The sequence below is a fragment of the Ambystoma mexicanum genome, chromosome 4p (assembly GCF_040938575.1).
Source record: "Ambystoma mexicanum isolate Mex_15411 chromosome 4p, UKY_AmexF1_1, whole genome shotgun sequence".
Taxonomy (NCBI): Eukaryota; Metazoa; Chordata; class Amphibia; order Caudata; family Ambystomatidae; genus Ambystoma; species Ambystoma mexicanum.
In genome coordinates this window covers 126,828,039-126,851,629 of record NC_090927.1, presented here as the reverse complement: position 1 = coordinate 126,851,629, position 23,591 = coordinate 126,828,039, and the positions used below count along the sequence as shown (strand labels likewise).

General features: G+C 50.0%; 1 protein-coding gene across 7 annotated transcripts in view; it reads left to right on the top strand.

Annotated features, from left to right (window-relative positions):
• Positions 1 to 23,591, top strand: part of MAPRE3 (microtubule associated protein RP/EB family member 3) — a 1,726,857-nt gene that overhangs the window by 224,559 nt on the left and 1,478,707 nt on the right. For 5 of the 7 annotated variants that reach the window (XM_069605540.1, XM_069605544.1, XM_069605539.1 and 2 more), the window contains exon 2: positions 10,107 to 10,284. The exons of the other annotated variants lie outside the window; for them this stretch is intronic. The gene's annotated coding sequence lies outside the window, so the exon portion shown is untranslated. The remainder of the gene's footprint in view (positions 1 to 10,106; positions 10,285 to 23,591) is intronic. 7 annotated transcript variants of the gene reach the window in all.

Here is a 23,591-nt window from a genome sequence, read left to right as displayed (position 1 = left end):
AATGCCTACTGAGACGAGGAAGAGGAGAAGGGAGTTTATGCAGACGGACAACAGTTCAAAGAACAATGTGCAAACTAGCTGTTTTCCAAAACCTAAAGTGCTCAGACCTTTAAAAATAAAAGCTGCACTGTTAGAGGAGAGAGTGCAGGAGAGGACGTCTGGTCCCAACTGGAGGGTTACAGATGTGAAGCACACAGGAACCGAGAAGGCTGTGGAACCGGAGGAGAGACGACGCAGGGCGAGCACAGAAGGCCACAGAGACATTGGGAGCAATGCAGAAGCTCCTGGGTGTCGAGCCACTCAAGGAAGCAGCATTTTGCTATCTGGACCAGAGAGGCAAGCCAATCTGTGAACCTGTGACCGTGGAGCCGCGCGGACCGCTGGAGAGACGGTGGCACACTCGGAGCTGGAGAGCAGGTGGAGGCACCACACCAGAAAGATGCGAACAGCAGCTGAGACGCAGAAAAGAACCAGTGAGTCTGCCCAAAGCAAAGGAACTATTAGTTGGATACATTTTTGCCATCCTATTTTGTAAATCCAGGGGAAGGGAACCACCCTCTGGATTAAAGAGTCTTTTCCTTGAAGAACATGTTGGTTGAAGTTATTTTGAGTTTGAACACTTTTTACCAACATCAAATCCAAGGCATATATTTGCTCCTTTTTGTTGTTTTGAGTAGGATTGTCCGGATAGGGAATTGTGGACACAAGGACGACTATTCAGTTACAGATATCCTGACGGATCCTTGGCTTTAGTTTCTAGGTAGGGAAAACTCCTCTTTAGAAAAAGGGTCAAAGAGACATTTTCCCAACCCCTTTTCATTTAGTAAATATGACAACATTGTTTCCGGCTCTCATTTCTGACCCCTCACAAAACACAATGATGGAGGTTTTCTGTACTTTATAGGTCACAGTGCGCTACTGTGGGCGATTAGTCACACAGTTCCATTTATTATGTTTCATAAAGCTCACGTCCACCACAGAGCAGTTTATTGGCACGAGGAGCTGTAAGGAACTCATGGTGGCAACAGTAAAGACAGACACAAGTGATCACAGTACAAGGGTCTTTATTAAACTCTATAAATGGGTTGGAAAAACGCCTAATCTAAACCTAAATCTAAGATGGGAGCACGCTACGACCATCAAATGATATAAAGCAGTCCTTGTGGTGTCTTGTCAAATAAAAGGGCCTAAACTAAAAAAACATATTGCCAATCCTTACAGCTAATTTCAAAAAGAACGTGGGATAATGTTCACAAGAAAAGAAAGAAGTGTTCACAAATGATAGTCAGGGTGTTATAGCTGGGGATCTCGCTTCCCCATGTTTTTAGAATGGGACAAGGCAGGACCTTTGAGCACAGCACACTCCTGTGCCTCGCCAGCACCAGGTTACAGTTCCTTTCAACAATGCCAGGACATTCTGGGGCCAAATCTCTTTCCGGCAAAGTCTCATGCCTTAGAAGACCTGCTGAACCATAAACAATAAACAAAACAAAAGTTCCTTTGTTAATCTTTCACGTTGGCTGATTGCTTTTCGCCCCTTGGATCCCCCTCAGCCGGACTCTGATCCTTCTTGCAACGTTAGCCTCCCTCAATTGGGTTCACTACGGCCTTTCACTCATAAACATATCATTCAACAGTCTTAATGTCTTTTTAACCGACTATCCTTTGTGGACATCTATCAGCCGGTTTCACACATGCCATGTTGTCACAATGTTGATGGGTATATCACTGTTTTACCCTCCACTCACAGGGATCCCTCTGTCGGTTTAACATTTGCCAGTTTTCCCAGTTCAGTCAGTTTTCTCGAATGTGTGAAAGAACTTTCGAGTGTACGAGGGGTTTTGCTTGACACTCGTAGGACCACTTTAATACTTCATACTAGCCTCTCCTAAGGCCTCTTGGTTTTCTTAGTTTCAACAAAGCAACACAACCCAAAAAAGGCTTGAGTCAGAATCCTTTGAATGAGCATCCCCTCTGCTTCTGAACCTTTTATTAGGGTTCCTTTAAAGTTCAATTACACAAGTCCTTTGTTCAACAAGGTTGCCGCCAGCAAACTTGGGCCCAGCACATTTCGGTTTTAAAATGTCTTCTCTGACTCACTGGTTGTGCTCAACTGTTGGAGTTTCTTGTCTCGGGAGTCAAGGATGGCACCATGACGGTAAGCGCTTCTCCCCGCTTTGCCTATCAGTGTGGGAGGGCCCCATGTGCTGCTGACACCTGTCACACCACATGCCAGCTGGACTTCCCGGTCTTATGCTTTCCCTTTCGGAGGATTTGTGAATCTGAGTTTTAAAGGGCAAGGGCAATTCCCTCTTCGTCGTCCCTCCAGGTCTCTCTGCCTTTCTCCTCAGCTTGAACTGCCGGTCCGTTAAAGCTGCTTCCTCATGCATTCAGCCTTGCTCAAAGTGTGCTTCCGTGCTCCGACTTTTATCCCTATGGGGAAGGGAAATGGCCGTCAGGTGTGCATAGTTATTGCTAATTACCTGACTCTGCCTGACCCTTGTGTTGGGGCATTTCAGGTAAACAGCCCTAGTGTTGGTCCGTTGTCTGTCTCAGTGTAGGAAAGTGCTTGCGTTGGAAAGGGAGGGGGGTGGGAGAACATCTGAGTATCGTAAGAGGTAAGATGGGGAAAAAGTGTTATAAGAGAGGGGGTAACGCGTCTCACCCGTCGGTGTCCCACTTCCACGCCCCGAGGACCCCTCATCCAAGTGATCCTCCCACACTGGTCCACCCCCAGGAACTGGATCCAATAGCAATGTCTGCGTCCTGGCCACCTGGAGGAAAGATCCCTGGGGACTAGTCAGGGAGACACCTTCAGGTTTCTCACAGAGCCCAGGAGGAGAATTAAGAAATGCAAATAGCAATTGTAGGTTTGCAAAAGCTGTCGCCTTAATAAATGTGATGCCTACCTCAATGCACATAGCGACTATGCTCTTGTATTTGAGATATAAATCCTGTGCAAGCAACATGCTGAGGACAACCTAGTATGCACATCTAGCCAGAGGTGTTGCACTGTGTCCCACAGAGGCAGATCTCTCTCCGCTCTCACTCCTTACACTTCCAGACAAACTTGTCTAAGAAAGAAGTGATCTTTGAAGCAGTCATGTTTCCCTGAGAGCCTTATAACATTGTATCATAGTCAACCATCTTATTTCAGTCCACCATTTGATGTGTGAAACAAATGCAGAAATCTATTTGTCGGACCACTTCAGAATTAATCTTTATTCTGCAGCGCTGTAGGGGACAAACTCAAAACGAATCGAGAATCCTCTTTAATACAAAAGTGTAAGCCCCCTAGAATCCAACAATCTTTTATAGATTTGTGATCGTTTAGGTTTCTATATAGAAGTGAGTGGAAGTTTCTATAAAAGCATCAAAGCGAAAGTAACTTCTCTATTTGATCTGTGTTCCATTCAAACCCAGGTACACCAGGGTCGAATACCCAATTAGTGGGCAGATGAGAACTTACAGGTGGGCAAGCGAAGTATCAATAATGGCTTTGAAGGCTGTCCGTGAAAACTAGCAAAGGTGTAAGGCATTGTTCTTGTATGCCCGCCTTCTGTTAATGGCTATCTACAATTCTAATGTGCAAAGTATAAAATGTTCAGTAAATAATATTTTTTCCTTTTCTTTTCCCTCGAACGTATAAATTCAAAATGGTTTCCAACTCAATCAGGCCTTGTGATTTTCACCACAGGTTCCTATGAAATGTGCATTTTTATAGCAAGCGCTGCGCAGGGGGAACCCCGCAGCTCCAAGGCGGGGGCCAGTAACCGTTGCCCCATGACAGACAGGACAGGGAGAGGGGGGACAAGTAAACATCGCTGTGCAAAACCCCTTCTCTCCCTCTCCTCTCACGTTTCAAGGCCATCAGTCGTCATGACTTCTGGAGCCAGGCAGAAAGAAAAGCCAAGGTGGGAACAACACCATGGCCACCCACCAAAGAGGTGCTAAGCACCTAAGGCAAGTCGGGCAGGACACAGATAGGGAATAACGAGGAGAGCACCTTGGGGTGCAACAAGCCGTCTGCGCCAGCCGGCCAGGAGCTGGACTACACAGCCCCCACACAGGCAGAACAAAGCCCAGGGCCAGCCCCTGGGCCCAATATAAGGAGCTGCATTTGCAGCAAGAAAACAGAATCCAGTTTGGGACCCTGCACGGGGACCCAAACAACCAGTTCTCCGCTTAAGCAGAGTATCTTTCTTTTTGAACATTGCCCTGTTCAATGCCAAAGTCTGCAGCGTGAGCTTTGCCTTGCTCCGCTGCCATAACTTGTGGCTACTGCTAGAGCGGAGCAGGCGATTTCAGGAAAAGGAGTCCCCGCAGAAGTGTAACGAGGCTCACAAGGTTTAGCCTGCACACCAACAAAAAGCACTGACCTGGTGCAAGAGCAGCCAACGCCGAGACCGGAACGAAGAAACATCCCGATCCGACAAAGGCTGGAAAGTGCTGCTTGCGATAGCCTGACAAGGGGCGGTACCTCACGGCAAACGCTTGCATATAGTGTTGCAAACGCGGAAAAGAAAAAGCAGTCCCCGGCAGGGGTTGCAAGGCACGGACAGCGTAGGCATTCTAAGAGCCGAAGTTCGAAGCGAAAAAGCAAACGGGCGGTGTTTAGGAAGCAGGACAACACGAAGCTGAACATTTTTCCGGCAAACTGCAATAAAGCAGCCACGTGTTTTCGCAAAACAAAAGCCTGAACAAACAGAAGAAGGAAGTTTTTCCTGTGCAGCATTGCAGCCACAAGGCAGAAAAGCACGGGGAACACAGGGTACACAATTTTAATCTGCTGAAACTGTTTACACTACCCTGATTACGGGGCACAACATAAGTATAGCAACATGGCAAATCAATGCCCTTGCTGTGGCCTGAGGAGATAGCAGGAATCTATGGGTGACCATGGGTAAGAAAGCGGCTAAGTGAGAAATCAGATGATTAAGAAGAAAATGACATCACACTAGAAGGAGAGGCTACACAACCAGCAGCAAAGAAAGCCAAGGAAGGCGCAGAGGCAAGCAAGCAGACCCCAGCACAAGAAAAAGGAGGCAAGAAAGGTCAATAAGCAGCCATAATGTTTGAAATGTTCGATAACTTTGCTTCCAAATATTTGACACAGCAAATTGAAAATGAGTAAAATTGAACAAATGATAAGGGAAATGAGGGAGAAACAGCATTTACCGATAGAGGCAGAAGTGATTGTTGAACAGGGGGGGGGCTCAGGGACCCCTTAAGGCATTGACCGGCCCCAACCCCCTGCAGGTACAAGCAGGGCCACCAGGACTAGGACTCCCAGGCACTGTACAGGCAAACCCAACAACATTAGGGGCCACAGCGCCAAACAAAGAAGGGGAAACAAATATAAAAGCAAATCCAGCACAGAAAGAAAGCATAATGATTACAAGTGTCCAACTAGGGAAAACTGAGATGTTAAACAGATATAAGAAGTCATTGGTGTGGAACAATGATCAAACAGTGAAGGAAGCAATTTGGAGAATGGTATTTCTTCTAGAGGTATTTCCGCTGATAGAAGCTCATCGAAAGGGCCTGGACGCATTTAAAGATCCCAAAAAGATAGAAGAAAAGGTGATAGCAAGAAATGCACAAGTAGAAGGCAACTGGGACAACTTGTTAAAAGCATTTATTATTTTGTCAACCATATTTCTGGAGAAAAAAAGCAGGGGATGGTTTCAAGTTATCAGCATACATAGAGAAAATCAGGGAAGTAAAAGTAGTGTACGGGGGACTGGGGGATGCATGGCTAGCTTAAGATTCAGGAGGAACATGTCAGAAAGACAAGAGATCGAATGGGACGAGGTTCAACATTATTTATACCTAATGAACAGGAAACACCCATTAGAAGGGGAAAAGGCACAGGCCCATAACAAGACAACATATGCTAGCAACAACAAAACTACTGAACCTGAGAAACACAGGCAGGGGGAGCTCCCTTTCGGAAGAAGCAGCCATGGGGGGGGGTAAGTCTACTAAGTCTAATACCTGCAGCCATTTCAAAACACAAAATGACAGCAAGGCCCCCACTTGCTGGAATTTTGGAAAAGGGCAATGCACAATGTTCAAATTGCGTGGGAGACCACCCGGGCAACAACTGCACCCGCCTACCTGTTAAAGGCCCAAAAAAAGAGGAGCAGTGAAATAGGTGTCAAAATTAGAAGGATGCCAGGGAGGACCCCAATCAACATTAAGGGTTTTAAAACAGCGCTAGCTAGAAAATGGTTTCAGGGAAGTTTTCCACATCCCATTCCAGGGAGAAGGGTCACTCAAATTCCCAACAAATAGAATCTCTGCAAGAGATAACCCAGAAATAATGAGGGAAAAAATGTAAAAAGAGTTAGAGTTGGGTAGAATAGGTGGCCATGGGACCAAATGCCTTTAAAAAAATATATAGTGTCCTCATTGGGGTTAGTACCCAAGAAGGAACCAGGGAAAATGAGAATGATACATCATTTATCATACCCAAAAGGACAGTCGAGGAATGATGGAATCCCAGAATCAGCAGGGACCTACACACAGATCCAGGAGGCACTGAGAATAGTCATGAAATGCGGAAGGAGGGCTCTGATGGCTAAATTGGACATAGTCGGCACCCAACCTCTCAACAGTGGCTAGGTTTCTCTTGGGACAGTCAGTTTTACGTAGATAGATGCCTGCCAATGGGTTGCGCAGTATCATGCGCACTATTTGAACAGTTCAGTTCATTTTTCCAGTGGGCCTTTCAAAAATAGGTACCAGAGACGCATGTAGTTCATTATTTGGATGACTTCATGCTGGTAGGACCACCATGGTCAGGAGAACGCCAAAGGGCACTAACAAAAACTATAGAGATGGCTGCACAATGGGGCATACCATTGGCAACTGAAAAGACAACCAGGGCAGCAACAAAAATCATTTTCTTAGGAATAGAAATGGATACCAAAGCAGGGATGTGCAGGATACCAAGCACAAAAATAAGAGAACTTTTAGATAAAATCAAGAAAATAGGGGAAAGAGAAAAGAGCTCTGTCAGGGAGGTACAATCACTGGTAGGAAGTTAGAATTTTGCAACCAGGGTGATACCACAAGGCAAGGTGTTTGCAGGGAGTTTAGAGCTTAGGACAAAAGCCTGTAACAAACCCCATGATCACATCAGACTGGGGGAAGACGTGAAGAAAGATCTGAAAGTATGGGAAGATTTCCTCACATATTTCAACGGCACATCACCTTGGCGCACGCCATTGAACACAAATGGCCGAAGGGTTCTCTTTACTGATGCAGCAGGGAGAAAAGGCTTTGGGGCCATTCTGGGGATAGAGTGGGTCGGCGTAGAATGGCCAGGCACATGGCATCCAGCGGGCTGGACCAAAAACATTACGCTTCTGGAGATCATACCTATCTGGCTAGCATTGCACATCTGAGGCGGGCGTTTAGCGAACACTGAGCTTACCGCATGGTCGGACAACATGGCGGTGGTAGGAATTATCAACAGAAGGACGACCAAGTGCTAGCTGGTGCTGAAGGTTCTAAGAGCCATCATCAACCTTAATTTGCTGTAAAATATCATGGTCAGAGCAAAGCACATTGCCGGGGCAGACAATAACATTGCTGACGCTTTATCTCGTTTTCAGTGGTCAAATTCCGCCAAATGGTGCCCAATGCCCAGAAAGATATGACGGAGATCCCAAATATTCTGGAAAAGTAACAAAATCAGCATCAACGCTGGATGGCTGGGGCCGGGATGCACAACCATGTCCATCAGACACCTTAAACACGGGTGAATGTGGTCCAGGGCTGTCAACAAAAAAAAAATCCTGACACAGGGTTACTTTTAGAGCTGGGCAAGTGATCCTTGGCGGACAACACCACATCCCAATATAGTAAGTGTCTGAAAACAGTACTAAATGTGTCAGGCTTAACCCATGTAGAGCTGTTAACAACGAAAGATATTAATACATTCTTGGGATGGGCTTGCAGACAGGGATTTAAGAGGGAATGGGCATAGAGACAGCAGTAGCTCATTTTTCAAAGCTACAGAGAGACTCCGACCCCACCCGGAGTTCTACAATTTCATACACCTTGAAAGGCTGGGGAAAAGTAGAAGGTCCACAAGTAGAAAAAAAAAAGACGCCCTTTAGACTTTCAAAAGCTAGTCCAAATAATAGGCTTGCTGGAAGACAGATGTTCAAACCCATATGAAACACTTCTGTTCAGAACGGCATTCTCTCTAACATACTTTGGGGCGCTCAGAGTGAGCGAGCTCATAGCGTCAAACACCAAAGCCAACAATGGTTTAGGGATGATGGACACAAGGGTGAGACAAGTCCACATCACCATTGATGTCCAGAAGTCCAATACAGGATACAAAAGGGAAGAAAGGGAAGTAAATATCTTCTGTATTGATGATGCTGACAACTGCCCAGTATGCATCATGAACAAATATTGTTCACAACGCCCCCATGTAGGAGGGAGATTCCCGATACATAGCAACACCTCTGTCCTGAGTCATGTTCAGTTCAAGGGCATACTGATGAAAGCCATTGGCAAAGCAGGATGGAACCCAAAGGAGTTTGGGACCCACTCATTTAGAATTGGCGCAGCAACAACTGCATGGCAAGGGGGCCTGGGAACTCAGCAAGTAAAAAGCATAGGGGGGTGGAAATCGGAATGTTTCAAAAGATACTTAAGACCGGAACTAATATAAACCAATTTTGTCTTCACAAACAGATCAGGACGCCCTGCCCAAATCAGCCTGGATAATAGGGCACTCGTTTGTTTTCAGAACAGGGTGATGGGCTGAGGAAACAAAAGAGGAGACAGCATTTAAAACCACCATTACCTCATGGTGAGGCTACAGGGGGTTACTGTGGCCGGACATTCATGAAAAACTAGCAGAATTGCTGGCAAACAGGGACCCACCAGAATTTCTGGTTACACACCTATGGGGAAACGGCCTAGTCTCCACGGGGAGAAGAAATCTATTAGAAGACATGGGCCTCTTTAGCAGACATCGCCCACAACTGGAAGGGCACAGAGATTGTTTATTAAGCCATGCTACCCAGGAAAACTTGGTTGTGCGCAAATTCATTCAAAGCCATGGACACCACCAGGAAAAACCACCAGAAAAAAGCTGAATAGAGGGATAGAAAAATTCTGCACAACCAGGGGGCTTGGGTTTATAAGACACAACGCCATAACCCTTGCCATCCCGGATCTTTTCCACAAAGACGGGACACATTTATCAGTGGCAGGAATGGAGCATTTTCACAGAGAAATTATACATAACCTGGCAAACAGGGAATATCATTAGCAACTTTTGGGGGAACCTGGACGGCCGTCAACCCGACCAGGTGTGGCGGCACGGGCCAGAGGGTGCAACCTCAGGACCCTGTGCCCAAAAGTACATTATGTTATGGTTATTATGATTATGATGATGTTTGTTACCATAATGATGTACAATAAAAACCCACAGCCTTTTTATTGCCAAACACTCACCTAATGTTTCGTGTGCTACATGGGGGGGGGCATTACGGGTGTTAGCTAGATATGTTTTTCACCTGTCTGCATATGGGTCCACTGGTCATAGCAAGCTCCGCGCAGGGGGAACCCCACAGCTCCAAGGCAGGGGCCGGTAACCGGTGCCCCATGGCAGACAGGACAGGGAGAGGGGGGACAAGTACACCTCGCTGTGCAAAACCCCCCTCTCCCACTCCTCTCACGTTTCACAGCCGTCAGTCGTCATGACTCCTGGAGCCAGGCAGGAAGAAAGGCCAAGGTGCGAACAACACCTTGGACACCCACCAAAGAGGTGCTAAGCTCCTAAGGCAAAGCGGGCAGGAAACAGGCATACCTGCCTAACCTCCGGATTTTTCCAAGCGACTCAGGAATTTTAACCATTTCTCCGGGTCTCCGGGAAAGACCCTGGAATCTCAGGTTTATTATTTTTCCAGGTCCCGTCATATCCTCCAACTGATTGGCTGCCAAAGACTGCTGCCTTTAGCCAATCGGGTTGAGGTGTGGGCGGGGCCCGGAAACTGCACAAAATGTTTGTGCCTGCACCACTGTATGAGGCCGCTCCTGGCGGCCAGCTTTTATTGACTTTTTCTTTCTTGCAGGACTGCTCCCGATCTTAGTGTGACCCGGCCAAAGTGGTTCCACTGTCAGCAACGCAGCAGAAGAGCAGAGGGAGCTGCCGCGAGCCCACCGAGCCTGCCTGCAGTGCTGCAGCCTGCCATCCATGTGCCGTGCCAACTGCCTGACTGTGTGAGCGAGGATCGGGATCCACAAATTGAAGTAAGTGCCATTGCCAGTATTTCATTTTTTGTTCATTTTGTGTCTACCTCAGCGCTGCCTGCGTTTATTTTTATTTGTCTTTCCTTTCCTAATGCGAGTATGCGACAGGCGATCGCCGGTGAATACTGCTTTCAATCCGTGTCATTGGATTGAAAGCAGTATTGTTAACGGCGGGCCGCGTTCATTTTGCTTAGGATAGCTTTGAATAATGATTCATTCAATGCTATAGTAAGCACCGCCGGTAATAATTACACGGATTGAAAGCAGTATTCATTGTCGGTCGCATTGGCCCGGCTTGGACTAATGTGTGTGGATGTTACTGTACAAATAATGACCCCAATTGGTATATCAGTGCATCAAATGGTTCTCTTTTTTAGCAGTAGGTTGAGGTTCAGAAACAGAATCTTAGCACCATCAATGGTGCAAAGCCTGTGTAGGGAAAAGGATAGCGTTCTTGCTGTATCCGAATACTGATTGTCCAGGCCCCATGTTGTCGTGGTGGTTCCTAGTGGGGGTACTGTGTGCAACATGATGACATCATAACTGATTAGATGATTAAAGCAGTATTTTACTGGCGGCGCTGCATTTAACTAAGCAATTGTTAATTGATGGAAATGTTGCCAAGAAGCATAAACTAAGTGCTACAATAAATGTGATATTGCATGTCTTTGGACATTCACATTTATTGCATTCCACTGTAAAGAGCAAACTGCAAAAATGTTTCTATGACAGCTACAACAACCGAGTTTATAAGGAGCTGCATTTGCAGCAAGAAAGCAGAATCCAGTTTGGGACCCTGGACGGGGACCCAAACAACGAGTACTCCGCTTACGCACAGTATCTCTTTCTTTTTCCCAAAACCCTCCCACCCTAGAAAAAGGGAGAGAAGAAGAAGAACGACGACAGTGCACCGTACCGTGCCCACACTCTCGTGGACACAATGAAGGCAGCACAGGACAGAGGGTGCAACCTCAGCACTCAGTGCCCAAAAGTACATTATGTTATGGTTATTATGATGTTGTTTACTACCATAATGATGTACAATAAAAACCCACTACCTTTTTTATTGCCAAACACTCACCCAATGTTTTGTGTGGCACATGGGGGACATTACGGGTGTTGGCTCGGTATGTTATTCACCTGTCGGCATATGGGTCCACCAGTTATACTTAAAATTCTGTTTTTACCTCACATGTGACTTTCTGCTTGAGCTCTCACTCATGCCAGGGCACCTGCCTTTTGGGAAGTCTTTCTATTCCGCCCCCCCATCCCCATAATCCAGTCCAGCTCAGCTAACCTTTGATCCTCACCGTAGCAGAAGATGGAGAGATCCATGGCTCATTCTGTATATCTCGCTCTGCCCCTTTTTCTTACCCTCTCTTTTGCAATACCATACCAGTAGTTACAAGGCTCCACAGTGTTTTTTGACCCACAGATACTGAATTGTTTCTTCTGTCATTCCTTTCCTCTTCAATGATTAGGAAATGCAGCAATGGAGAACACCATGGGGCGCAGATGACATGGCAGCTTAAAACATAGTCTCCCTTGCCCAGTGCTTTAAGTGGGATTGGAAATTGAGGGGGGGCCCTAGTTAGGGGGTGTGGCCTAACCGACACGCCCCCTAACATGAGCCACCCCTCAGTTAAGGGTGGGGGCGGCTGGTAAAAGTTGGACCTGGGGCACACTAACATTATTACCTTTGATGTGCCCAAAAGGTGTGACACCAGTGTGCCCCAGCTGGCAAGCAGCAGGCAGTCGTTTCATTCAGGAAGCCGCTTTAAGCACAGGCTCCTTGACTGAAAGGTCTGTAACTTGAAACAGGAGGAGGCCTGGAGAACCCAGTCTCTCCTTTTGTTTTCGAGTAACTAGTCATCACCCAGAATCATGCTGGGTGATGACTAGTTAGTTACTCTAAACAAAAGGAGAGCTGGGCAGGCCAGACTCCTCCTGTTTCGAGCACATAGTCATCGGGCAGCCCGCACTGCACGGTTACGCCTGCTTGCAGGTGTCGGCACTTTGGTTTAGAAAAAAGGCGCTACCTTTTTTTTTCTAAACCGAAGTGCTGACACCTGCAGGCAGCTCATATAACCGTGCAGCATCTACGCGCGCTGCCTGAGGTGTCCGCTCGCTGGGGCTATTCAGGGGTGGGCCCTGGCAGGGCCCTGGCTCGGGAGCCTTTTCTGGAGACTGCCGGGGCCCGGCCCACTTAAAGCCATACCCAATGACCCAAAAAGCTTGCAGAATGACTCCAGAAGCATTAGAAATCAAGGAATAAAGTGCAGGAGGCATGGCTATTGAGTACAGCAACCGTAGCCCAGCGGATGTGGCTCTTTGAAGCAGTGCAGGAGAGAAAACGGCACGGTACTGAACGCAGACTTGCCGTGATGAGGAGAGGGCGCAGTAGCGGGCTCACGTGAGAGGTGGTGACGACTCATGCCACCAGAGGCTCAGGCTGAGAGCCGGAGGAGCCGTGCAAATGTCACTGACGATGGGAAAAGACCCAAAGAAAATGGAGGAGCCAGCATGATAACCGCTGCAGGGACCTATCCGCCTACAACTTGTTACCCTCCCCCTGGGAAAGGGGAGGGCAAGGGGCGGAACAGCGCCAAACAACTCAAAAGCCTGCGAATGGCAAAACAAAGGAAAGAGGCGGGGCGAGCCTCTTTATAAACGGCAGGGTCTGGCTGTAGAAACATCTCGCTTCTGCAGAAGGACCCTGCCGACTCGCCGTACCAGAGGAAGGATTTCCTTCTGTGTCGTTTTCGGCGTTGCAGGTCGTAGTGAGGACGTCGTGTTGGGACCCGCAAGGACCTCGCCGGACGGAGGACTTTCTGCAGGTCGGAGCAGCGGGAGCGAAGCGCGCCAACGGTGAAGAGGACCAGCCACGTCCTGAGGCTAAGCGGAGGCGGCGAGCAGGGAGCCGGCGGAAGAAGACCACCGGCGAGGGGTGAAGGTACAGGTGCGGCGGAGGCCAGGGCCCCGGACAGAGGTACGAACAGCCGGAGTGCGCATCGCACCGGCGGAGCAGCACAGACCGCAAGTGCCCGCATCCCAGTTAGGAGAACCGGGCGGCTCGAGCGCGCGGACTCTGAGTGGCGGCTCTCAGCGGAAGGACCTGTACGCCCGGAGCAGGCCCCAGCAGGTCGGGCTGCACACCAACCAGCGGTGCATCAGCCCGCAGCACGCCAGCCCGTGGCACACGGTCGGGGGAGCAGCCCTTGGCACGCCAACCCGCGGCGCATCAGCTCCTGACACGCCAGCCTGAAGCACACAAGGAAATAGCGGAGGGGAGGAGCAAACGGGCAGGAGACCGCCGGCATACCCGCACAACTGGTCGAACGCACAAACGGATAGAACTTGCCGTGCTTGGGAGACAGTGAGCAAAAGAAGCTTAAGGACAGCCGAAAGCAGGCATTCGTAAGAAGGGCGTCTGGGGGGCAAAGATAAGACAGTGAGCCACGGGGAACAGCAGCAGGCATCCAGTGAGGGCAAAGGAACGGGCAGTTGGCCCAACAGCATACACTAAAGTGATGGATCTAGCAGCATTTCTGGAGATGGCCAGGGTAGCAGCAGCTACTCATGGACCTGATTGGTTGACGACAATGGTGGCACAACCGGGCCAGGAACGACCGGGACACAGCCAAGTAGTGGAGAACTCGCCTCTTTTGTTTCAGGACAGCGCAAGTGAGGCCACAGTGTTGGATGTCGAGATCCACGGTGTGGAAGAGGGCGAGGAAGAAGAAGCACAGGTGAAGAAGAGAAAGAGGACATTGACGGCAAAAGCCAAAGCAAACAAGGAGCAGGCTAGCAACACCAAGAAGCCACGTCAGAAGGGGAGGGCGCAGGCGGATGTGGCTTTAATGGCTCCTACACCTGCTGAGGCTCCAGGGAACCGTGCGAGCCTACCCGGCACTCCTGTGACCAGAACGGTGGAGGCGGCTGGAGAAGGAACCACATCCCTGGAGAAGGTGAAAGATATGGTGATGGAATGTATGCAAGCATGGGGAGAAAAGGGGCAGGTGCCAAATGTGATTACTAATGCCAGTATGATGGAAGGGATGGTGAATAATGGGGGAGCATGGCCTCAGCAGGGGTCAACCCAGGGCTTTGGGGGGACGCTAGGTGGAAGCGGGGGTCAGGTATGGTCCCAAGTAAGGGTGGGTAAGTCAGTTGCCTCAGAGGAGCGGGATCCCACCCGGGGGTTTTCTGTCAATCGGCCTCCCTACCGTGGGTCCACCTGGGGGAGGCGGCCAACAATCACAGATGGCCACCGCAACAGGGGCGCCAAGGGGACAGGAGTGGTGGAGTCAAGGGCCGGGGGTGACTAACACCATTGGGTTGGCCCAGCTACCGGTACCAGTGGCCCCAGCAGGTGCGCATACGGGCCAGAATGGATGGGGGTAGGGGAATGGATCAGTTTTGTCAGGGGCGCAGAACACAGCACAGCTTGCAGCTGCAGGCCCGAGCAGCGTTGGTTCAGGAGGATTTTGGGGGCAGGCAACTCAGTATGGTAGACCAATGCCAGCGTTTGATCCAATGCGGACAACTGTGGCATATCCCATGGGCGGTCAAAGAGAGGCTTCGACTTATTGGGGATTGTGCCCGTGGGTGGAGGGCTGAAAGAGCTGTCCGAGAAAGAAAAGGAAAAGAGGGACAGGGAAAGCACCAAGGTGGAGCACTCAATTAACAATTGGCTCAAGGCATACAGGATGTATATGTCAGTGATGTTAGAAAGGTACCCACAGGATGCACTAGCAATGATAGCTTATGAGCAGTATGTACACGATTTATATCAGAAATATGGCGGTGATGGGTGGTTGGACTATGACCAGGGTTTCAGGCTAAAAATGCAGATATGGCCAGCAATGTCATGGGATGAGTTGGATATCGGGGGATACATCGACAAAGTGGTACCCTCCAGGGAGCCAGAGGACAAGCAACCAGGGGAAAGGTCCTGGGCAGGGAGGGGAGAAGGCACACACAGCAGGGGACAGGGGGTCCTTTCGCGGGCCCTCCCCCTGGGTGTATCGGGCAGCAGCCCATCAGGGGGAGCAAGAGAACTGCTGGAGGTTTGCAGAGGGGTACTGTTCTTATGGTAAAGCCTGCAGGTACAAGCACCAAAGGGGAGGAGGCGCCGGGCCGCGCAGATCCACCCCAGGCGAAGCCAAACATGAAGACAGTAGCAAATCAAAAGAGAAAGCAAATAGTGATTGAAGTACCAGCAAACAATGCAATGTGGGAGAAACTGTAATTGACAAAATTGTGATTAAATGGAATTTACCCACACCGGTTAACATCCTTGCCATGACTCCTTTTCTGAATTCATACCACAATAAGGTTGATGCAAAGCTGTTGTGGCAAGGGTTCAGGTGGGGTTTCGGATCCCTGGGGCAGGGAGCCAAGGGGGGAAGGAGGCGGCTAACCTTCGGTCGGCATTAGAGAAGCCGGAGGTGGTGCAAAGGAAGGTAGAAAAGGAAGTAAGTCTTGAGAGAGTGGCAGACCCATTCCCTGCTCCACCCATGGCCAACTTGGTGGTATCCCCACTAGGGCTGGTACCAAAGAAGGAAGAGGGCCAGTTCTGCCTGATCCATCACCTCTCCTTCCCCAAGGGTCAGGTGAATGATGGCATACCTGAAGAGCTGTGCAGGGTGCAATACGCCTCACTGGAGGATGCAGTGCAAATGGTGAAAGCAGCTGGGGAGGGGGCTCTGTTAGGGAAAGCAGACATAGAGTCGGCCTTTCGATTGTTACCAATCAACAAGGACAGTTACCACTTGCTGGGTTTCAAGGTGGGCAATGACTACTACTACGATAGGTGTCTACCAATCTCATGCGCGTATTTTGAGGCATTCAGCTCCTTCTTGGAATTTGCAGTAAGGCAGAAAATGAAGGAGGGAGGAATTTTGCACTACCTAGATGACTTCCTCTTCATTGGTAGGAAGGGAACAGAGGAGTGCAGGGCCCTGATGGGGGAGTTTCAAGGGATGATGGGGCACTTGGGTGTGCCATTGGCACCAGGGAAGAGCATGGGTCCTGCCACTACGTTAACATTTCTGAGGATTGAGATCGATTCAATAAAGGGCGAGTGTAGGCTCCAGCAGGACAAGGTGCAGAAACTACAAGTAATGATACGAGGTCTGTTGGGGAAAAACAAAGCCACCCTGCGGAAGCTGCAGTCGCTGGCAGGGAACCTCAGTTTTGCAGGGAGAGTGATACCATTGGGCAAGGCATTTTCCAGAAGTGTGGAGCTGAAAACAGTGGGTTTGCAACACCCCTCTAAGCACGTCCAGTTAGGGACGGAGGTGAAGGAGGATCTCAGGATGTGGGACACCTTCTTAGCAAAGTCCAATGGGGTGGCGATCTGGAGGGTGGACTGGGCTAGCAGTCAGAGGCTCAAACTGTTCACCGATTCCTCTGGGTCACTGGGCTTTGGGGCGATCCTGGGGGACAGGTGGTGCGGCAAAGCATGGCCACAGGAATGGCACAGAGAAGGTGTCACAAAGGATATTACACTGCTGGAACTATTCCCCATAGTGGTTGCATTCAAGTTGTGGGGGGAACTCCTGGAGAACAAAAAAGTTGCTTTATGGTCAGATAACTTGGCAGTTGTCCAGATTATCAGCACAGGGTCCTCTAGCAATCTGAGGGTGCTAAGGTTACTCGGGGAACACACCAAAAGTCTGTTAAGTCTGAACATTGAAGTTAGGGCACGGCACATTCCCGATATCAGGAATACGGCCGCTGATTCTCTGTCTCGTTTACAGTGGGACAGGTTCCGGGAAACCTGCTCCGCAGCAAGGAAGGAAATGGCCCCATTCGTGGATCTGTGGTGGGGGATGATTGGGGTGATCTGAGCTCCTTGGTGGAGTGGCACTGGCACCAGGTACAGCGAGGAGGTACAGGGCATGTTGGGAACGTTTTACACAATTCCGAGAAGAGGCGCTGCCAGCCGAGCAGGGGGAGAACCCGGTACGGGCCTTTGTGGGCTGGTGCTGGAAGACGGGGAAGACCCGAGCATGGGTATTATACCACTTGGCGGCCATAGCACATTTCGCCAAGCTTAAGGGGAGAAGGACCCCACCAAGGAGCACTACATCACGCTGGCCATGAGAGGCTGGGCGAAGCAAACTGTGCCAAAACCGGATGAGAGGCGACCAATTGATATTTTAAAACTCCACAGGTTAATTAAATGTCTGGACACTGTATGTAACGGTGAGGCCGAGAAGGTACTGTTCACGGCTGCCTTGGTTAGGCAACAGAAGCCTGAGGTGCTGGTAATACACCTGGGAGGGAACGACCTGACCAGCCTGGGGAGAGGGGTGGTGTTAATGAACATTACGAGCTCTTTGCAGGAGATCTCGGCACAATTGGGCGAAACGGAGATTGTATGGTCCGAAATAATTCCCAGGGCGGAATGGAGAGGGGCCGAGAACCATTCAGCAGTCGAAAAATCAAGGAGGAAACTGAATGGGGCAGTGGCAAAATTTTGCAGGGGCAGAGGCGTCCATCAAATCAGGCACGGCCTGATCAACGGGAAAACTCCTGAGTACTTTTTGAGGGACGGGGTGCACCTGTCTGCAACAGGGATGGAGCTCTTTTTCTGGAACATTTGTACCAAATTGCTGGAGTTGTGAAATGGAGACGGGAGGAAGGGGAGCCACGGTGGGCGGGAACCCACCGGGTGGCGTGGCGGTGTTTGGGCGACCAGGCACAAATGATAGACTCCGGATGAGCCAGAAGGAAACCGGAATGGGTCTTCGCTCTTCCGGACCAGCGCCTCTTGGGGGCCTAACGGCGGGGGCGTCTGGTAGTAACGACTAAGGCTCAGCTTCCCCCAAAAAGAAATGGCGCTCTCCCCACCCACGGACACCTGCACGGGCAGGATAGGCTCAGGTACAAAGGGTCGGGGGAGTTGGGGGCCTACTATACAAAAGTATAGGGGGAAGCAAGGGAAATCCGGCACGGAGCAAGCACCACACTTGCAGATTGAAGTTCACAAAATGTGTACAATAATTCTGTTATGGAAATAAAACTGCAGCCAAGTTTGCCATTTGAAATTACTGTGTCATGCCAATTCATTGCGGGGGAAGTAAGAAAGCGCACCAAAAGAATAATTGGCAGTAAGGGCAAAATGGGCAAATGCAGGGGTTATGCGTACCACAGCGTTGATTTATCCACCAGATGACCATCAGGTACCAACCCCTCTCACCATGTAGGGAGGGCCCACTGCTTGCTCCACAGTAAACGGTGGGCTGAGCGTTCCCGGAGACGGTTAAGTGGGACCTATGCCGAACATGATAAACAGCAATTAGTCATTTAAACCTGAAATACGGGTGGTGCTCAGAGTAACACAGTGGAGAGCAGGCCCTACACCACAGCGTATAAGACTGTTGACAGTCGCGGACCCTGTGGGTCACCCAGGCACAAGCTTCAATTATGAACGTAAGGGATAACTGGATACCACTCGCTAGCGGAGGTATATGTAAGAGGAGGGGGGAAGACAAAGAGGGAATGAAACCCTTAACTAGCTGGCATGCCAAGAACGCCTCTAGCATGTAAGGCGACCCCAGCGTACAGCAATGCTATGAAATGATCAGTAACCTGCTGGAAGTTGTGAGCAGGGGACCCCGGGGCCTGGAGGGGTATCCACCCACGGGCCTAGAATTGAACCCAGCAACCATAGAGTGACCAGATTTAAAAAGTTAAAAACCGGGACAGGGCAACCAACATAAATGTAGGACTACACTTCAGTAGTGGTTGGAGGAGGGGGTTTTAAGTGTTACTGTTCAAATAAACACATATTATATTTAATTTATCACAAACTAACACTATCTTTACTTGTAAAATGCAACATTTCTTCCGTGTGCGAGATTGTGCATTCCTACCTGCCAGCTATGAAGACCTACTACCAAAAACTGGGACCACTGAAGTATCCAATGGAAACATAATCTTGAGAAAGGGGGACAGAGCACCAAGTTCCGGGACAGTGCCAACGAAACCGGCACCTCTGATCACTTTACCCAACCACATACTGTCGTGACTTGCCACGTAGTGAAGAGTATTGTGCCTCTGTCCACAAATCACCCACAGGGAGAGAAAGATAAACACTCCCTGTGCGAGCTTTGAGGCCACAGGTGGTTGATGGTTCGCTGAATCAGATGGCGCCGAGGACCCCAGAGGCTGTTGGGAGGAAATCAGGGTTAGTACAGGCAAAGACAGTGCTTTAGTGAAATGCAAATCAATGATACTCTCTTACCTAAGTTCCGTGGAAGGGAGCCTGATGATTTGGTGCAGGCGAGCGCCGATGATTCAAACAGTCAAGTACCTGGAGGCAGGTACGGGCTGACCACCCGTAACCCTTAGGTTAAACGCGGAAGGAAGGTCGTAAACAATCTCAAGGTCAAAATCCAGGTTGTAGAAAGCGAGCAGATGGGGAAATCCAAAGCAGTCCGTTATGCGTAAGCCAAAGGTCCAAAGTACCAGTATCTATGCAAAGTTCCAGCAAACGTATCCAAGGAGCAAGAGTTTAACCAATCCGTTATGTGGAAGCCTGAAGTCGAAATCCGATGTGACCAAAAAACAAGAGTCGAGAACGCAGAAGAGTGTTGTGAAAACAGCTGTGAAGCGGCGAGTGAATCGAAGCTCCCGGCTTTTATGCGAGCCGCCTCCCAATCACGTGAGCGGGGCTCCGTGCACGTGATCGGGAAGTTGATGTGAAACCCGGAAGCAATCGCGATCGGCTGTTCCAGCCCGATCGCAATCTCCATGGCAGTTGCCATTGGAGACGAGGAAACAAACAACGCCGTCCTCTGCGTATGACTTGAAACCATCGGTGATGGCGACTCCCCTGCACCCTAGGTGATGGGACAACTGGAGGGTTTGACTGAGAACCGGGGAGCCTGACAGTACTGTGTGTTGGAGTGTTATGCAAGGTGTTGTATGGGCGTGTAACTGACCTATTGCGCATAACACATACACAGAGAAGAGGAGCTAAAAAGAGCAGTATCGCCAATTAAAGTGGAACGCCCACTTATTCGCTCCCAATCTCTACATAAAGGAAGAAACTTGCAAGAACGCACAGGGGCAGTACATGCTGGAACCCAGCACGGCTACCATATTACAAAACTTCCAGTACGCAGCAGGCGAGGTAGTAATGAGTGGCATGGAGTTAGCGCCAAACATCCCAGGAGCTGAAGGCACGCCCCTAAACGCTCACACCAGAAGAAATGCAACCAGCTAGGGAAAGAGGCCCAAGAAACTCTTGCAAGGATAACAGGTTTTATTTCCACAAAAACCGGTGTGCCAGCAAAGAACTCTGCTGCCATGCAACATTCTTTTTTTACATTTTCTTTATTGGCATACTTGGTAAGACGTGACATAGTTACATTGAAATACAATCGTTGGTAGAAGGATCAAAGCAGTTGGGCTTTTCGTTTAGGCAACCTAAAACAGTACAGGAGAAGGTTGTATAATGGGTTGTAATAGTCTGTCTGGACGGGGACAGGCCTCGCGACAGTATAATTAATGTGGGCTGTGCTGTTTTGACTGAATTTTGTTGATATAGTGCGCAGTAGGTATTACTTGAGTGGGGACCATATATCCTTGGGGCGGATTTGGGTTGGCTGCATGTGTGCCGACTGGTCTTCCATGTCGTTGGCCCACACCACATCCTTTAGCCAGTAGTGTTGGTTGAGGGGTGGGGGGTGCACACTTGTCCATCGAAGCAGAATACACTGTTTAGCCAGGAGGAGACACAATCGTAAAAATGTGCACACGCCAGTCACTGGGGGGTAGGAGACATGGAACAGGCACAGTAGGGGCAAGGGGTCAATCACTTTACAACTCATTTCAGATAATTTTATACATACATCCCCCCAAAAGAGCGTGAGGGGGGGCAATCCCATATCATATGAAAATACATAGCATTAGGAAGCGTACAGCGTGGGCATGCCCCTGTGCCAGCCCCGGAGAACAAGTGGAGTCGACCAGGAGTGTAGTGGTAACGCTGTAACCCTTTTAGTTGTATCAATCTGAATCGGGAGTTGAACGACACCTTGTTTGTTTGTGCACACATGCCGGACCAGAGATTGTCGCACATCTCTAGCTGGAGTACCTCAGCCCATCTAGCTTGTGCATTATAATGTGGTGTATAGGAATGGGTCTGATCAGGTGGTATAGTGATGAGACATGCCTACGATTTTCCCCTGGAGCTAGCACAGCTCCCAGCAAAGTATTGCTCTCGGGCTTTACTGGGAAACAATCCCGCAGTTTTTACACGCCTTACGTAAGCGTGCATATTGCAGCCACTGCAAGGTCTTGCCCCGCACCAACTCAGGAAAATCTGAGGACTGGATCAACTGTCCCCGCCAAGAGCAATGACCCCAGTGTGCAGAATTCATGTTGTATCCAAACGCTGAGGGAGCTGGAATCTATCTCCGGTATTGCGGGAACACAGTTCCAGAGGGAGACATCGGCTTGGTATGGGACCGTGACGCCGAACTCTCTCCAAATTTTACGCCAGGTGAGTGCCGTGATGCTAGCCGGGGTCAATGGCCCAATCGTTTGCGGGCCCCTTTGGGAGAATTAGTAAGCGTAGGTCCCTGTCTCCAGCCGACACATTTTCAAGCTCTATGTGGGGGAGGGTGGGGTGTCACCAAAACAATAAATCGCGAACCGTGCTTGTGCATCTAGCCAATACAGCTGAAAATTAGGCGCAGTAAACCCCTGTCGAATGGTTGTGTTAGCGTTTCCCACTTCAGCCTCACTGCACCGGCGTGCCAAACACATCTGCAGATCACACTTTTAATTGCTGGAACAATGTCCTCCCCGGCCACAATGTGGCACATTAAGAAACAGGTACAGAAGTTTAGGGAGTATTCTCATTTTCAGAAGTGCAATTTTGCCTGCAATTGTGATCGGAAGATGAGTCCAGTTTGCAAGTTTCTCCAGCATGGGGTCTGGCATGGATTCACATGCTCATGGATTCACATGCTCATGAATATTCCCTGTCGTCAGGCCGGGAATCCTCGGTACAGAAAAAAATCAGTATCAGTTTCGTTTCTGATCTGTCTTTCCTAGTAGTAACCAATCACTGATCTCTGGGTCATACTGCCCCACAGCCAATGACTGCCCTCTCCCTAAGCCCCGCCTCCGGCAGCCATCCTCAGATTTTTACCACACGTTCAAGTGTTGGGAGTCCTCGTGCTATAGCTCTCGAGCTTTTGCTGCGTTTTCGCGCTTTTTCAAAGAGAATTTCTCATTTCCCGGTTAAATTGAGCCTCAGGCTCCACCGTCTTTACATCCGATCAACGGGGACCCAAAAGTTTCTACGCCCCTCAAGGGTGAAGATTTCATCGAACGACGCTTTTGAAGGATTCCAGAAGTTTCTTAGGCCTACCCCGGACATGGCCCAGGAGAAAGGGAGCTCGACGCCCGGGAAGCTGTTCAGGGCCTGTCCTGGATGCCAGCTGCAGAACGTGTTCAAAGAAGACGAGCATTACTTATGACTCTACTGTCTTCACGAGGACAAAACGCATGTGGAGGAGGACTGTGCGTTTTGCGGGAACATGTCGGAGCGGACCATGAGGGACCGCCATCTTCGTCTCGCCAACTGGCTGGAGAGAAAGAGCCCGTCGGGTGATAAGAAAAAGAAGAAATCCAAGCAGTCTTCTAAGTCCTGTGAGGGCGCCCCGGCGACGGGGGCCCAACAGAAGGCTAAGCACCGCGAGTCCACGGGCACCGGGAGCGCCGAACGGTCGGGCTCCTCGGCTGCCAGGCAGGGCGCATCCTCCCCGGCGCCATCAACCACGAGCCAACGCTCTGGCTCGGGTAAGAGGAAATCCGAGAACCAAGCTCCTGGAGAGGCCCCGGTCGATCTCGAAGATTTCGGCTGATGGGGAGCAAGGCGGGGAGCCCTCCCCCAAGGTGAAGGCCACAAGCACGCAGTCGGTGACCAAGGTCTTGATTCACCCAGCCAAGACCTCTATCGAGGAGGTTGCGGCAACGCGGGCGCAGCCTGCAGAGGTTACATCTGTGGTAGCAGCCTCGGGGCCCAGAGTCTCCCTGCCACCTCGGAGGGAGGCATCTTTCAAGCCCATCGAAAGAACCCCCACTAAGCCCCCGGCGGAGAAAGAGGGGGGGGGCCAGTGGCCGTCGTGGATTCAGACACAACCTCTGAGGAGGAACTTGTCGAAGTCCCTGAGAGCCACGACGCGGGCATGGAGGAGGACCAGCCCGTCAAGAGGCATCCCAACAAGGGGGACGACGGAAGCAATGGCAGCGCCGATGGGGCCCCAGACCAACCGTCG